Source organism: Sus scrofa, chromosome 6 (genome assembly GCF_054392235.1).
Source record: "Sus scrofa isolate SSC_HxYL_T2T_F1_AM1 chromosome 6, Sscrofa_HxYL_maternal_Yorkshire_Landrace_v2.0, whole genome shotgun sequence".
In the NCBI taxonomy this organism is placed as follows: domain Eukaryota; kingdom Metazoa; phylum Chordata; class Mammalia; order Artiodactyla; family Suidae; genus Sus; species Sus scrofa.
Genome location: NC_139388.1, coordinates 174,838,757 through 174,855,391, shown reverse-complemented (window position 1 = coordinate 174,855,391; position 16,635 = coordinate 174,838,757). Strand labels below are relative to the sequence as shown.

Sequence of the window (16,635 nt, the reverse complement as noted above, 5' to 3'; positions counted from 1 at the left end):
ATCCCTCCCCCCCTCCCTGAGCCCGTGGTCCTCCGTGCCCTAATAGCATGGTAAAGGTTGTGCGGTGCGGTGTCGGCAGAGCAGGCTTGGCATCAGAGCCCTGCTGTGCTGTTTATTATCCCTGAACCATTCTCTGAGTCAGTTTCCATGTGTGTCAAACGTGGCGCCAACTTCACAGGGGAGCCGTAAGGATTAAATGAAAAACTGCATGTAAAGCGATCAGCAGTGATTGGTACAAGGGACTCAGTAAGTGGTAGCTATGATGACTTTATTTATACTTCTAAAGCACTCAGACACTGAACGATAGAATCTAATTATTTTCCTGCCTTTGTCTTCACTGTATCATAAGTTCCCCGGAGCAGGGAGGAGGAGGAGGAGAGGATGGGAGACAAAGAAGGTCTTCATAGGCCACATTTAACAGGCATCAAGACTTGTCTGCTGCGTAACTCGAGCAAAGAACTGACAAAGCCTACGGGGAAAGTTCCGGGCAGGAAACCTGGAGCCTTGGGCTCCAGTCACATGGTCCCAGGGATGGCACAGTGCCTGCCAGACTCACATCCATGTCAAGGCAAAAGCTGCCCAGACTACAAACCCGGTAGGCGCCGTGCTTAGACCACTCGGCCCCTCCAACCTCTAGATGTGGCAGATGGGGCCAGCACAGAGCCAAGGGTTACCATCTCGTAGGTTAACTGGTGACCTTTAACTAATGGCTCAGCACAAGAACCCGAGACAGGCCGATTAGAGGCCCTCTTGAACCGGGGGCCAGAGACAAACTGTCAGGTGGCGGAGGGAAGTGAAGAATGGAGGCCAGGGACTAAAGCGCCTCTTAGCCAGTGAAGCCCAGTGGGAGCTGAGATAAGGAGCAGAGACCAGAGGAAGCGGCAGCCTGGCGGGAGGGAGAGGAAGAGGAGCCTGCTGTGCAGAGACGGGGAGGGTGAGAGGGGAGGGAGAAGGAACAGAGCAAGATGTCGTCCTGGAGGTGCCTCTTGCCTGCTGGCACTTCAGAGCCAGTCCTTACAAGAAACTCCTTTACGTGTGACCTGGGTTGGGTAGGCTTCTGTTCCTTGCAGCCGATGGGTCTGACTCTACTTGTTGTCTTGGCAAGTCTTCGCCCCTCTCTGGGCCTTGCTTTGACTAGACCTTCCCGAAGGTCCTTCCCCAGGTGATGCTCTCTTTGCACCGGACGGAGCAAGAATGGTTTTTTGGTTCTGGGCCACAGAGTTCAGTGTTTGATACAGAGTGCCCACGACACCCTGGCTCCCCACACAGCTCGGTGGCTGGTTAAAGAGCCTGCAGGAGGATCCAGCACATGCCTGGCTTTGAACCTGAACCTCCCCCTTCCATTGCATCTGTTGTTGGATCACAAAGGAACCGAGGAAATAGGGCTGGTGTTTCTCCAGGGTTTTTTGGGTTCTGAATGCCCTCCCAGCGCCCTTAACACTTTTCTGGACCCATGTCAGCATTTCAGAGGATTCTAGTGCCAGGTCTGCTCCAAAGAAAGTGCCACTCCAGGAAGAATTTGAACAAAGAAAATTTCCTTTTTTGGTATTAAGATTTCCTGTCTTCCAGCTGTTTGGCTCTCAGCCTGTGCCCTGCCTTCAACCCGCTAAGCTAACAACTATGTTGATGATAATACTTTCTTGCTTTTGTGCGGTGCTTTGTACTTTTCAGGGCATTTTTATGCTTGTTATTTTATTTGACACTCACAGACACCCAGGGAGGATAGGTGGGGGGGTGGGCAGAGGGTAATACCCATCATTTCTCCCATCCCATCCATCCTTTTTTTTTGGCCACACCCCAGGCATGCAGAAGTTCCTGGACCAGAGATCAAATCCACGCCATAGTGGAGACCCAAGCCACAGCAGTGACAACACCAGATCCTTAACTCACTGAGCCGCCAGGAAACTCCCCATCCGTCCTTTTAAAACAACTTATTTTGTTTACTTATTTTTTTGGTTGCGCCCATGGCCTGTGGGAGTTCTCAGGCCAGGGATCAAACCTGGGAGACAGAAGTGACAACACTGGATCCTTAACAGGCTAGGCCACCAGGGAACTCTTAAAACAATTAATTTTATTTATTTATTTATTTATTTATTTTGTCTCTTTTAGGGCTGTACCCACAGCATATGGAAGTTCCAGGCAAGGGGTCAAATCAGAGCTGTAGCTGCCAGCTTAAACTACAGCCACAGCAACGCCAGATCTGAGCCTTGTCTGTGACCTACAGCCCAGCTCACAACAATGCCAAGTACTTAACCCACTGAGCAAGGCCAGAGATCGAATCTGCATCCTCATGGATACTTGTTGGGTTTATTACCACTGAGCCATGATGGGAACTCCCTATTTTATTTTTATTGATTTATTGATTGATTTATTTGTCTTCTTGCCTTTTTCTAGGGCCACACCTGCGGCACATGGAGGTTCCCAGGCTAGGGGTCTAATCGGAGATGTGGCCGCTGGCCTACACCACAGCCACAGCAACGAGGTATCCGAGCCAGTCCGTCAAGAGACGTGGCTACCCCACAGGGGCCTGGGTATCGGGAGGAGCCCACAGTTGGACTTAAGGATTTAGTAATAGTTCCTCTGGTATTGGCCAGGACAAATGCTATTAGAAGAGTCATTTTTCTTTTTTGTTTGCACAGAACTTGGGGGAAGTTAAGACAGGCAGGGTTGAGAGCCACAGGTCTCTCTCTCCATCACCTTCTCTGAAAAAGAGGATGCAAAGGAGTTCCCGTTGTGGCTCAGTGGTAACAGGACTAGTATTCAGGAGGATTCAGGTTTGATCCCTGGCTTCACTCAGTGGGTTAAGGATCTGACATTGCCATGAACTGTGGTACAGATCACAGATGCGGCTTGGATCCCACGTTGCTGTGGCGTAAGCTGGAAGCTGCAGCTCTGATTTGACCCCTAGCCTGGGAACCTCCAAGTGCTGCAAGTGCAGCCCTAAAAAGAAAAAAGAGAGAGAGAGAGAGGATGCAGAGGTCCTAGTCCTTGTGCTCCCTCCCTTCCTAAACTCTACTATGCAGCAAGGGCACCCTTTCCTGGACCGTCCGTTTGGGGCCTCTTGCCAACAGTGCTCATTGCTGTGTCCCCATCCCGTCACTCCAGAGCCCGTCCCTTCCAGCCACAACACAGTCAAGTTATCTTGAGAGGCAGGCGGTAAGTTCTCCATCACATAGCTCTAATAATTAGGGGAAGACGCGGAAGCAAGAGGAGTAAGAGGCTTTCTCTGGGTTTTCTCTAGCGTTTCCCTTGCTTCTGTCCCAACAACACCCCAGCAGAGAGCTTAGTGTGCTTCTCTGTGGTATCACCCCACTTGACAGCTGCAACAGCATACCTGGCAAGTTGGTCATGGTGGTCAGCTAATGGCCAGAAAGAGCTTGGAAGTTCAAACAGAAGTAAGTTATTTTGGAGAACTGGTTAGAAACGTGTTGGCTTAAAGGAGCCAAAGGGTAAGGCGGAGCCAACCAGAGATTAGGAGTTTGCAGGAAGCTTCCACCACCCCGAGGCCTGTAGGATCCAACGGAAGGGTGTTACTAGGTCCAGAAGTGCACTTGCTGCTTACACTAGTGGAATATTGCTTTTGAAATGATGCTGCTAACAGAACTTCCAGGGATCACTGGAGCCTGCAGCTACCCACTGCTGCCCCTCCTCCAGGAAACACTGATGGTTTCTGAGCCCACAACCACCAGCTGCTGCCAGAGTCTCCAGCAGATGTAGGAAGAAAATGGCTTCACCTCTTCTCTAGCCATGCTATCTCCAGCTGTCCAATTTCCCACCTGTACGTCCCATTGGCTGACTCTGACAGGAAGCCAGTTAACAAGGGGAGTCTGGAAAATGTAGTTTTTAGGGCACTTCAGGGCCTGGCACTCCAGTACAAAGCAGAGCATGCAAAGGTTAGAGTAGAGCTCAGAGGAAACGGGCAATTGACTGGCACAAATGCTATTGAAACTTACATCTGATTTTGGCACCTCAAAAGCTGTATGTATTGAACCCTAGTTGATTACCTCATCTCTCCATTTCCCCCTTTCTCACAGCCCCTGATTTCCTTTCCAGGATCCATGTGTTCCCAAGAGGCTGACTCCACTAGGGAAGGAGAGGTCTGAGCCAGACCACCCCATTGGCCAGAATGATTGGTTCAGGGTGGTCATATGAACTCAGCCTGCCCAATCAGAGTGAATCTCAGGAATTTCATCTTAGGAAGAAAGAGTAGCCTTGAAGACTAGGGGAGTAACTCTTAGGCACAGGTGGAAGCCAATGCTGCAGCCACCGCTCAGGAAGCGCTGGCACATTTGATCAGGCTCATGCCCCTCAGTGTGCCTAGTATTGGTCCCAAAGCAAGACTAATTTACAAGCATCACAGAAAACTCTAAAGAGAAAGTCTAGGAAACTGCCACTCTTCCCATGGTCACATCCTGGAACAGTGGCTTTAAAATATGGGAATACTTAATTTACAAAATAGCTCTAGGGTCTCTCGAAACTGAAACGGGTGTTCCCATTGTAGCTCAGTGGTAACAAACCTGAGTAGTATCTATGAGGACGAGCGTTTGATCCCTGGCCCTGCTCAGTGGGTTAAAGATCTGGCATTGCCTCGAGCTGCAGTGTAGTTTGCAGAAAAGGCTTAGATCCCATGTTGCTGTGGCTGTGGTGTAGGCTTGCAGTCACAGCTCTGATTTGACCCTTAGCCTGGGAATTTTTATATGCCACTGGTACGGCCCTAAAAAGACAAAACAAAACAAAACAAAAACCCCACAAACGAACAAATAAAAAGCTCCTCTTGACCCCATTCCAACTCCTACTTCCTTGAGTCAAAGCAGAGTAGATATAGTTGAATGGGACAAGAAGCAGAGCGGTGGTCTAGAGGTGAAATCTGTAGACGGAGAGGACCTTACCAAGACGGCAAGGAGTGGAGTTGGAAGGAAGCAGTCATCATGATTTGTATCAATGTATAGAAATCAGAACTGATTTCAACCCCCCAGGACTGCCTTCCTTCAGCTCCTGTTTTGACGGTCCTGCTCCCTGCCTCCCAAATCTTTTCTGGACTCTGGAGTCAGGTAAGCTCAAATTCAGCTCTGGCCCTGCTGTTTCTGAGCTGGCTAATTTGGGATACATTACATCTCTTCTTTAAGTTCCCTCATCTATACAATCAGTCTAATAAAACCTATTTCACCAAGTGGGATTAAGGATTAAATGAGATCAACCCACATTAGCTCATTGTCATCAAGGCTTTCCCTGACCATTATGCAAAGCCCTACCCCCACTAGTAATCATTACCACTGTGACCACCTGTTGAGCAATCCTTCTGGGCCAGGCAATATGCTAGGGGCCTTACAAGCAGGGTTTCCAAGCCAAAAGGATTCCCTGGCACCTTCTCACTGCAGAATTTTCTCCTTCCGACAACTTAATTAATATTTTCAGAGTGTCTGCTTTGCACCAGGGAGTGGACTGGCTTACTTGAATGCATTCGTTCTACAGATGTTAATTAAATGCCTGCTACAGTGTTCGGAATCTCCTTGGTGATGGAAGGAACGGAACCCAAGATGACAGTAGTAGCCCTGAACCCTGAAGGGCTCAGAATCTAGTCACGCAGTTAAATGCTATGTAACGAGGGTATTTTATAAAGGGTTCTTTCCTTCTAGCTTCCTTGGGGTTCCAGAGGCCATGGCTGACTATTTCTGATTCTGTTTTTCTAGCTTGACCTTTGAGCTCTAACTTCAGGACATTCCTTTGAGTTCTCAGCCCCCCACGTGACCATCAGGATTCAGAGAGAATTTCTGTGTTCTCTCTCTCTCTCTGCCTGGGATCCCGCTCCAGGGAGAAGATACTTAACAGATGTCCAAAAGATAGGTAAACTGCTGGTCTGGCTCTTAACCAATGATCCTTTTGAACAATTCTTTGTGTTAATTCATTCATAGTCTCCTAATTGCCAAATCCAACTGACTTTTTGTCCCCTTGCAGATCTTTTGCCCCTTTTCTCTCTTTTTTGCATCATTATATTGTTTACTGTTCTTTGCAATTTTCATCTCTACAGCTCAGAGGGGTTGCGTAACCTGTTCGATACTTTTTTTTTTTTTTTTTTTTGGCCGCACCTGTGGCATGTGGAAGTTCCTGAGCCAGGGATTGAACCTGCGCCACAGCTGCTGCAGTGACACCGCCCAATCCTTAACCCACTGTGCCACAAGAGAATGCCTGTAATGTGTTCAATTTATAAGAAGTAGAGTTGAGACTTGAACCTAGACTGCACCGACTCCAGAGCATATGCTGTAGCCAATACTCCACACTATCTTCCCAAGCAGACCACCTGTCCAACAGGCAGCCATTACCTGCATAGTTATTCAGATGTAAATGAAAATAAAACGAAGTAAAAAACTCAGTTGCTCAGTTGCATTAGCTGCCCTTGAGTGCTAAATAGCCACATGGGGCTGGTGGTTTTACTCTATTGCACGGCACAGATATAAATCATCTCCATCATCGTAGAAATGCCTGTTGGATAGCTCCAGTTCAGATATGGGATAGCATGGGTTAGGTAGGGTTCTGTCCACACCCCTTCACTTCCCCTCTCCCCCCTCATTTATTCTCAAGGAGGGGACAGCTGTTGTTTGGTCTGCCTAATTCTCCACTCTCACTTTTCTGGAAGTGTTACTTTGGCCCCCTACTTGCTATCATACCTTTACTCACAGGGTTCATATCGGCACATCCATGTTTATACAGGACGCTGCGCCCTCACAATAAGGTTGATTGGCTCAGGGACGGACATCTGGCTAAAGCCAGTCCAAGCAACAGCTCTTTCTCCCAAGTATTTGAAATTGAGCCTAAACATCTCGTCACCTGACTGACCTCTTGAATGGAGGTGACCTGGGATCCACGGGGACCACATTTTCTTTGACACGGATCTGGAAGACTGGTCTGCAGGGAGATAAGGAAGTGACGAAACAGTGACACATGTTGGGGAGAGTTGGACCGAGGAGCCCAAAGGACATCATGGCTCTGTGTCCGTCTCTCTGAGCTCTGCCTCCCTCTGCGACCTGCTTGCTCAGGCAGGCTCACTCCATAGAGCCGACAAGACAGCCACACACAGTTCTTTATCACTCATGACCTATGAAGAAAAATCTCGTCTCTCCTATATTTCACAACTTTGGGAAGGCTTTGTTTAGGTTAGTTTGGGTCATGTGCCCATCTGTTCAGAAACTGTGATCTGGGGGAGTTCCCCTCGTGGCACAGCGGAAACGAATCCGACTAGGAACCATGAGGTTGCGGGTTCCATCCCTGCCCTTGCTCAGTGGGTTAAGGATCTGGCGTTGCTGTGAGCTATGGTGTAGGCCGCAGATGTGGCTCAGATCCTGTGTTGCTGTGGCTGTGGTGTAGGCCAGCAGCAGTAGCTCTAATTTCGACCCCTAGCCTGGGAACCTCCATATGCTCCATGTGTGGCTCCAAAAAGCAAAAAAAAAAAAAAAAAAAAAGCAACTGTGATCTGTCTTAGCAAAGGTTCCTAGAAAACAAAGCCTGAGGAAGGGATTAAGTGCTAAAGCTTTACGGGGGCTGCGCAGTCTTAAGGCGATGAGGATGAGGGTAGAGGGGAGGCAGGAGAGATGGGAAGCAATGCAAGGAAATGCTTTTGCTGCCACTTCTTTACCTGAGCTGTGAAGGGACACATCTAGTCTCTGGACAGATCTACCCACTTGGCCTATAGACAAGGTTGCTTCTAGACAGGTTGTACAGAGAAATTGTACCTTGAAACAGTCTATCAGAGGAAGGAAGAGAGAGTGGATTTTTCTTCCATTAATCATAGTTTGTGGAGTTCCCACTGTGGCACAGTGGGTTCAGGATCCGGGGTCAGCCCAAGTCATAGCTGCCCCTTGAATTCGATCCCTGGCCAGGGAACTTCCACACCCCTTGGGTGCGGCCATAAAAAAAGAAATCAGTCTGCCCTATGGGCAGTTCAGCTCCCCTGTGGGCAGTTCGACTCCTCAGGGGCAGTTCCATCTCCGATGGGCACTGCAGTCTCCCCAGGCTTCCGATGTCCTCTTGCAGTTCGAACTCTACTTGTCCAAAGCTGAAGTAACGACGTCTCCATACCCTAAAGAAGTCCAGACGTCCTCACTGGAGCCCACCCTCCTCTCCAGTGTGAAATCTAGGGGTCACACGAGGCAACGTCTAGGTCGCTTCCTCGATCCCGTCGGCAGCTGCCTAGGAAGCCAGCTCTCTCGCTCTGTTACGAGCTGTGTCATCAGAGTCTGGAAGCTGCGCCAGAAGCCAGAGAATCCATGTGCGCCAGAACTGGCCTCGCAGTGAACCTCGAGGCCTCCGTCGGAGCCCCTCCGCCGCTGCGGCTGCGGCTGCGGCGGGCTGAGCAGCCGGCGGTCTGGGGGCCACAGGATGGGGGAGACCCTGCGGAGGGGCTGGGCCGTGATGCGGGGACCCCTCTGATTGGCCAGACCGGCTACACGCCCGCCCCCGCGGCTGATGGGAATAAAGAGGCACCGGGACCTCATCCTCCCTCCCTCACGTCAGTTCAGACCCTCAGAGAACAGACACCAGGGCGGCGGGACTCAGTGTAGGACATTTATTACGGAAAACACTTGTGCGGGGAAAACGGGGGCGGGAACCGGCCGCGAGGGAGGTCGGACTTCACGCGAAGACGGAAGGCAGGAAGCGCCTTGGCCTGCAGTGCAGCTCCAGGGAGAGGCTGCGGGTCCTGGAGGAGTCCCTGAGCCAAAGTCGTCCAGTGGAGGAGCGTCACTTCTCCGCGGCTCGGTCAGTGCCCGGAGGGGCTCGTGGGGAGTGAGGCCTGGGCATGGAGGGCAGTGGACTTCAGAGGTCAGCAGCTGGGCTGCAAGGAGAGGGTCATTACCATTGGAAAGGGCAAGGGTGAGGAGCAGGCAGGACAAGTTTCCGCACCGGAGCATACAAGGGCCCACTGTATGCTTATTTTTGGTTTGCGTTTTTGCTTTTTAGAGCTGCACCCGTGGCACGTGGAGGTTCCCAGGCTAGGGGTCGAAGGAGAGCTACAGCTGCAGGCCTACGCCAGAGCCACAGCAACGTGGAATCCAAGCCGCGTCTGTGACCGACACCACAGCTCATGGCAACGACAGATCCTTAACCCACTGAGCAAGGCCAGGGATCGAACCTGCATCCTCATGGTTCCTAATTGGGTTCATTAAACATGAAGGGAACTCCCCAACGTCCCACTTGTAATTCAAACTCCACTTGTTCAAACCTGAAGTGGAGATGTCTCCATAACCTGGAGAGGTCCACAAGTATTCATCTGGAGACCCCCATCCTCTCAGGGGTGAAACCTGGGGTCACACTAAACACCTGCCTTTCTCCTGCTCCCAGCCCCGAAACAACCCATCCATAGTCAAGTCCTTCCAATCCCGTGTGGAAAGTATCACTGCTGCTTCCGTATCCTCCTCCCTCCATTCTCATCACTACTGACATGCTCAGGCCTTCACCGCACCCTGCCTGCTACATCACCTAGTCTCCAACTAGGCATTCTGCAACCCTGTGACATCCTGTTGATGCTGCCAGGCAGTCTTTAAACACAGTTTGGGGCACACCACTCCCCTTTGTAAAAACTTCTATCACTGAGAATGGCGTAGCTGCTGTGGAAAACAGTATGGTGGTCCCTCAAAAACTCAAACATTGAAGAATCCCCCATATAATAAAGCCATTTCACTTCTGGGTGTGTATCCCCAAAGAACTGAAAGAAAGCAGGCTCTCAGATATGTGTGCACCAATGTTCACAGCATTATTCACAATAGGCAAAGGATGGAAGCACCCCACTGACAGATGAATGGATAAACAAAATGTGCCGCACACACACGATGGAATACAATATTCAGCGATAAACAGAAACCAAAGTCTGGTACCTGCCGTGACATGGATGAACACATTATGCTAAGTGAGATATGTCGGACACGAAGGTACAAGTATGGTATAATTCTGTTTATATGCTATACCTAGAATAGTCAAATTCAAAGGGAAAAAATAGAACAGTGGTTCCTAGGAGCTGGGGGAGGGGAGGTTGGGGAGTTGCTGTTGAATGAGTACAGCATTTCAAGATGGGATGATGAAAAAATTTTGGAGACAGTAATGATGGTTGCACAACAAAGTGAAAATACTCAATGTCAATGAACTTAAAAGTGGTTAAAAATGGAGTTCCCGTCGTGGCTCAGCAGAAACGAATCTGACCAGCATCCATGAGGTCACAGGTTTGATCCCTGGCCTCACTCAGTGGATTAAGGATCTGGTGGTGCCATGAGCTGTGGTGTAGGCTGTATGTGTGGCTCAGATCCTGTGTGGCTGTGGTGTAGGTCAGCGGCTACAACTCTGATTTGACCCCCAGCCTGGGAACCACCATATGCTGCGGGTGTGGCCCTAGGAAAAAAAAAGTGGTACAAATGGTAAAGCAAAATAAAAACAAACTCCCACCACTAACTCTCTTTAGCAGAAAATAAAACCCAGGAGCCTTAATCTGACCCCAAAGTATTTTTTTTTTTTTTTGGTCTTTTTAGGGCTGAACCCCACAGCACACGGAGGTTCCCAGGCTAGGAGTCTAATAGGAGCTGTAGCCGCCGGCCTTCACCACAGCCACAGCAACACCAGATCCGAGCTGCATCTGCCACCTACACCACAGCTCATGGCAAGGCCGGATCTTTAACCCACTGAGCAAGGCCAGGGATGGAACCCACAACCTCATGTTCCTAGTCTGATTCGTTAACCACTGCGCCACGACGGGAACTCCCCAATATGTTTTTACAGATGGTTCTTCATATTTCTTCCATCAATCCCCTCTTTCTTATATTTGCTCTAGCGGCCACCTACACATGGCATGCCCTTCCCCTAATTCTGTTCATTTTCCAAGTGTCACATCCTCACACATCTTTCCTGAACTCCTGCTATTTCACAGTAAGTGGAAGTAAACTCTCCCTTTCTGAACTCCCACAGCATGTGAATTATATTTTTCTTTAGCCCTACTGCTCTTCTTTGAGGTCAAAGAAGGCACACGACGAGACACAGGAGCACAGCTTAAGATTTTCTGGGAGACTGTCTAAACCAGTCCCTCCGTATTTCTACAACTTTAAGGGATTTACCATTATCCCAGAACAGCTCCTCAGTCTTGCAAACTCAGCAGCCTGTTTTTGTAAAGAGCACAGAGTGGAATCATCTCCCAGGGAAGTTCCTGTATTCACAAAGTTCCCCCAAACTGACAGCTACAAAAACCAGAATCCAAAAGATTAATTTACAATGAAAGATGCACTTATCAAAAGAACTGGGATCCTCTAGGTGGCAGATCACCAAACTCCATCTCTACAGGCCACACGTTTGCTGGGTGAGCATAGAATCACACCAGGAAAGTACACTGATATTAAGAAGCATTTCTGAGCTGAGGCGGCCTGAGATAGTCTCACCCCTGCAGGGATGACGCAGACAAGGAAATTGTAATGCCCAGGTTGGCCCGACTAAGACAGGGTTTAGCGGGACAATGCCAATGCTTGCCTCTGTGGCTGCCTTGTTTTGCGTCGTCACGGCTGTTTAAACCCCTTGGTTCAAAGAATCTCTCTCTAAATAGGATACTGAACTTGGTCAACAAGCGCTACCATCTCATCTGCCTGGAGAGTAGTATGAATGAGCTCAGAGTTTTGTTTTTTTTCCGGCCACACTTGTGGCATGTGGAAGTTCCCAAGCTAGGGGTCCAATTGGAGCTACAGCTGCTGGCCACAGCCACAGCCACACCAGATCTGAGCCTCGTCTGGGGCCTACACCACAGCTCAGAGCAACACCAGATCTCTGACCCGCTGAGTGAGGTCAGGGATCGAACCCGCATCCTCACAGATACTAGTTGGATTCGTTTCCACTGGGTCACAACGGGAACTCCTGGGTTTGTTTTTTGGTCATGCTTCTAGATAAGCTCTTGGCCAGCTAATTTCAGCTGTATTTGCTAGTTTAGGCTAGCTAATGCAGTAACAAACAACTAAAACAACCTCAGGGGCTTATAACAAAGTTTCTTCCTTTCTTTTTTTTTTTTTTTTTTTGCTTTTTAGAGGCCACACCCATGGCACATGGAAGTTCCCAGGCTAGGGGCCCACTCAGAGCAATAGCGGCTGGCCCACGCCGTAGCCACAGTAACATGGGATCTGAGCCACATCTGCAAACTGCACCACAGCTCAGGGCAACACTGGATCCCGGACCCACTAAGCCAGGCCAGGGATTGAACGTACATCCTCACGGATACTAGCTGGGTTCGCTGATGCTGCACTGCAACGGGAACTCCCGAGGTTTTCTTTCTTATTCACATCCCTTACGAATCCTGTGTGCCAGCTGTGGCTCTGTACATCTTCACTCTGGGACCAAAACCTGAGAAGCAGCTCTACTTGGAACATGTTCCTTTCATGGCAGAGGACAAAGATGGCTCGTACACGTCTGCTCAGAAGTGGCTCAAGCTACTTCTACTCACATTTCATGGACCAAAACAAAGCCAGGCTTGATGACATTAGGGTGAGAAATATAATCTCCTAGGGGCAGACCTGACGGGGAAGGTTTTAGCAAAGGAGAGGCAGAGAACATTGATAACCATAGTCTACCGCAAAGGACTCACGTTCAGCCTGTATTGGTATGACGGTTACCAGTTACATACTGACTATCAAAATCCTGAACTATTTTCCTACCGGCTGGGAAATGGCTGCTGTTCCAAGCCTTCGGACAAACCCCTCCCCCGGGATTTGCTCCTCACAGCCTGGCGACCGAAGGGTTAACCTCTAGCGGGGAAGACCCTTCCTGACTTCCCCTGAGCAGACGGTGCTTGAGCACGACCCGTCGTCGTTACAGGCGTTTACTAGCACCCTTGGCTAACTTCTTTTAATGTGTACATTTTTATTAGTTTAATTCCGAGGGAAACCGACTGCAGCCTCTATATAGTGTCAACACTTCATTATAATGATCACTAATAATCCTAATTTGTGCTGCTTCCTACACATTTTTACTTTGCTTTTACAAGTATAATTGTGTTGCTTCTTGCACTTTTGTTTTTGCACAAGCATAGTACATGCCATAATTGCTCATTAAATATTTGTAGAGATTTACGTAGCATTTTTTCCATTCGCTAAGCTTTTCTATCTCAACATACTAGTCCTCTGTTTTTTTTTTTTTTTTGGCTCTCTTTTTCTTCTTTCAATATACTTTTTTTTTTAATGGCCACACCTGTGGCATATGGAAGTTCCCAGGGGGGCTAGTGTTCCAATCAGAGCTACAGATGCCGGCCTACGCCACAGCCACGGCAATGCCAGATCTGAGCTGCATCTGTAATCTACATGACAGCTCACAGCAACACTGGATCCTTAACCCACTGAGCAAGGCCTGGGATCTAACCCACAGCCACATGGATACTAGTCGGATTCATTATTGGTGAGCCACAACGGGAACTCCAGCATGACTATTTCTTATTTTAAGTCTGTTTTTAACTTTTTATGCCATTTCTGTCTGAAAATATTACCACTAACTTCTTTACACTTTTGCAATTTATATATTCTCCCTTACATAATTGCATTCCATCTCCCCAGCACTCCCAGGAGGTAGGAATTAGATCGTTTTACAGATGAAGAAATCTGAGACTCAGGGAAGTCAGGTGTCTTGTAACTAGTTAGGTTTTGTTCATTCACTCATCAAATATTGATTGAGTGCCTGGAGTGAGATTTGTTAGGGCTGCAGACAATGTTCCTGAATTCGAGTTAAGGGTTAATTCCGCTCTGCTCTACTTCTTTATCACCAGGGTCGTGAACTCAAAGGAAGGAAACAACATATTGATGTTATGGTTGAGGACCCTGCAGGGGTGGCTCCAAGTGGCTCCTCAGAGAGGCTCCAAGATCCTTCGTAAAATTCATGGTAACTACCAGCAGGGGCAGTCTCATTTCTCTCTGTGTTTGCTACCTGACAGGAACTGTCCGTAGATAATGCCATTCAAATATATTCGATGCATTTTTTTAAAGGTTTGGGAGCTATTCAAGTGGAGCTTTGATACTTGAGCTGCAGAGACTTGATCAAATTATTTAACCCTCTGCGCTTCAGTTCCATCACCTGTAAGAAAGAAATAATGCTAATGGAGTTCCTGTTGTGGTGCTGCGGCAACGAATCTGACTAGAAACCAGGAGGCTGTGGGTTCGATACCTGGTCTCGCTCAGGGGGTTAAGGATCCAGCGTTGCCGTGAGCTGTGGTGTAGGTCGCAGATGCCGCTTGGATCCCACGTTGCTGTGGCCGTGGTGTAGACCTGCAGCTGTAGCTCCAGTTAGACCCCCAGCCTGGGAAGCTCCACATGCCGCGTGTGCGGCCCCAAAAAGCAAAAAAAAAAGGAAATAATGATAACGCCTTTGGACTAAGTTGTTGTGTCGATTTAGAGAGCTAAATATGAAAAAGTTGTAATGCTCATTGCAGTTCAGTTTCCACCAGTTTTTGAAGAAGTTTTAAACTGCATTCGAGTGAGGAAAACAACGTCCCTGCTGAGGTAAGGCTACAAGCTGACCATTCTTGGGAAGCGCTGTTCTTTCTGGTGGAACACACCACTTCAGTTTTGGGGTTAGAACCCCCTTTGGCGGTGCAGGTAGCTAACTTCTTTAACGGCGCCCTAGTCTGGCATTCCCACGTCGCCCTCCATCCCTCAGCTCCTCTCTCTCAAATTAAAAAAAAAAAAAAAAAAAAAAAAAAAAAAAGACCTACAACAACTGCTTATTCCCTAAAATTCCTAAGTGTGCACACAGGACAGCTTCTCGGCGACGGCTCCTCCTAGGAGGTCGCAGCGCAAACGCCTCCGGACCGCCTCGAGGGGCGGGGCCAGAAGCCTCACGCCTCATCCCGCCTCACCGTGCCGCCGCCCTTCGCAATTCTCGCGAGACTTCAAGCAACTTAGCTTCTGCGCATTAAAGACACTGGGAGTCAAGGCGCCAAGGTGGGGGGAGGGGAAGGGGGGAGACGGGGCAAACGGCGTGGCCGCCATCTTGTTTGTGCCCCCGCTTCGCGCGCGCTCCGTTCTCCGTGACGCACGCGTCCCCCTCCCCTCCGCCGCGCCCAGGTCTCTGCATTGCCCGACGCCGCAAGGGCGCGGGGGCGGCTCCTGCTCCTCGCTGGACTCCTGAGGAGGCGTGTGAGTGTGCGGGAGCGTCCGCGGGAGGGAGCGGGAGCGGGGAGCGGCGGCGGGGGGAGGGGTGGCGCTTCCCGCCTTCGGCGCGGCCCTCACTGCCCTCGCGCGGCCGCTGCTGCAGTTCGGTTCGGCCTGCCCGCCGCCATGTTGTGTCCTCGCCGGGCCCGCCGCTGTCGCCTCCGCTGCGCTCGTGGGGTCCGTGAGCTTGTCGGCCCGGCCCGCGGGCTTTCTCCCATTGGCGGAAGGCGACTGCGGGGGGGCTCGCTCGTGATTGGTCGGTGGCGGGGAGGCCGCGGACCTGGCACGTTATTGGTCGCGCTGGCTCCGGCCTAGGGGGTGAGGAAGGGATCGGAGGCTGTAGGGATGCGCGCGTCTTGGGCTCGGGCTGCAGGACGGTGACCTCCTACGGCGCAGGCGTGGGGAGGAGGTTGGGAGCGAGCCGTAAAGGCCTTCAGGGGGCAGAGAGGGTGGTGGTCTGGCAGTCACTTCGGGGGTAGCCTGTGTTCCTGTGCATGGCCGGGAATGGGAGGCACTCCAAATTCCAGAGGTATCCTCCGTGGAACATGCATGGTCCGGGATAGGGGCGTGCAAGCTGCAAGGGTGCCAGGCTTGGAAACGCTTAAACCCTAGTTACAGCTTGAGGGAATCACCGAGATGCAGGGATGCTAGACTTAGATGCAGGAGTGTAACACAGGTAGTGAGTGACCCTCATGTCGGTGGATGTCAGGTCTGAGGCCATGGAGGAGAGGGCATCAGGGCCTTAGCGACATATCCGAACAGTAGGATCAGATCAGGAATTTTGCTGGCGTGCCAGTGTTGGAACATTGAGGTTTTCGGTGGAGCCCTCGAGTCCATCCACAGTTACCAGACCTGGGATGTGAGGAGGAAAATAAACAGACCCAGGCTAAGAGAGGGATTCTGTTGGATAGGAAAGCATGGTTGAATGCGGAACATAGGAGGCACAGCATTAAATAGTAACAAATCTATAGGAGTGAAAGGGTAGAAGCATTTTTGGAAACATTGTCACATTTGAGAATTATATTAGTGTAATTATAAATTATCAGGTCTCAGGACCATACAACTAGTTTTGAAATGTTCTATATGAAGTTTTACTGCTCTAGGAAAGATAGAGGTCAGGGCTGAGTTCCCAGATTTCCAAAGCTATTCTTTCTAGCAAATATCAGCTATTTGACAGTTATTTGTTTGAAAGTATATTGTTAGGTTCCTCTTCAGTGGAAGAGAGCTTGACAGAGCCTGGATCTTGGCTCATTTATTTCCTTTTATGTGTGCCTAAAAAAAACACCCACCCTCATAGGCACTTTAAGAAAAAAAATTGTTTTAAATAAGTAACCTGGGATGAAAATATGCCAGTGCATATGTTCTTGCATCTTGTCTTAAGTAACAGAACTTGTCAGCTCTATTTGGTTCATATTTCAAAAAGCTTTTGTTCTAATCGGGAGTCATTAGAGGCAGCTTGTTGGGGGTACATTCCTTTTCTGTTGAACTG

The 16,635-nt window shown here is 49.6% G+C and overlaps 1 protein-coding gene and 1 long non-coding RNA gene across 19 annotated transcripts in view; one reads left to right on the top strand and one right to left on the bottom strand.

The window, feature by feature from the left end:
* Positions 1 to 8,539: 8,539 nt before the first annotated feature.
* Positions 8,540 to 15,338, bottom strand: LOC110261254 (uncharacterized). The gene is made up of 2 exons (XR_002345276.2): positions 14,161 to 15,338; positions 8,540 to 8,827 (listed from the first exon to the last, which is right to left on the bottom strand). It is a non-coding gene; the product is annotated as an uncharacterized LOC110261254 (long non-coding RNA).
* The window catches only part of NFYC (nuclear transcription factor Y subunit gamma), a 72,176-nt gene continuing 70,493 nt past the window's right edge, over positions 14,953 to 16,635 (top strand). For all 18 annotated transcript variants that reach the window (XM_021096977.2, XM_021096978.2, XM_084965581.1 and 15 more), the window contains exon 1: positions 14,953 to 15,131. The gene's annotated coding sequence lies outside the window, so the exon portion shown is untranslated. The remainder of the gene's footprint in view (positions 15,132 to 16,635) is intronic.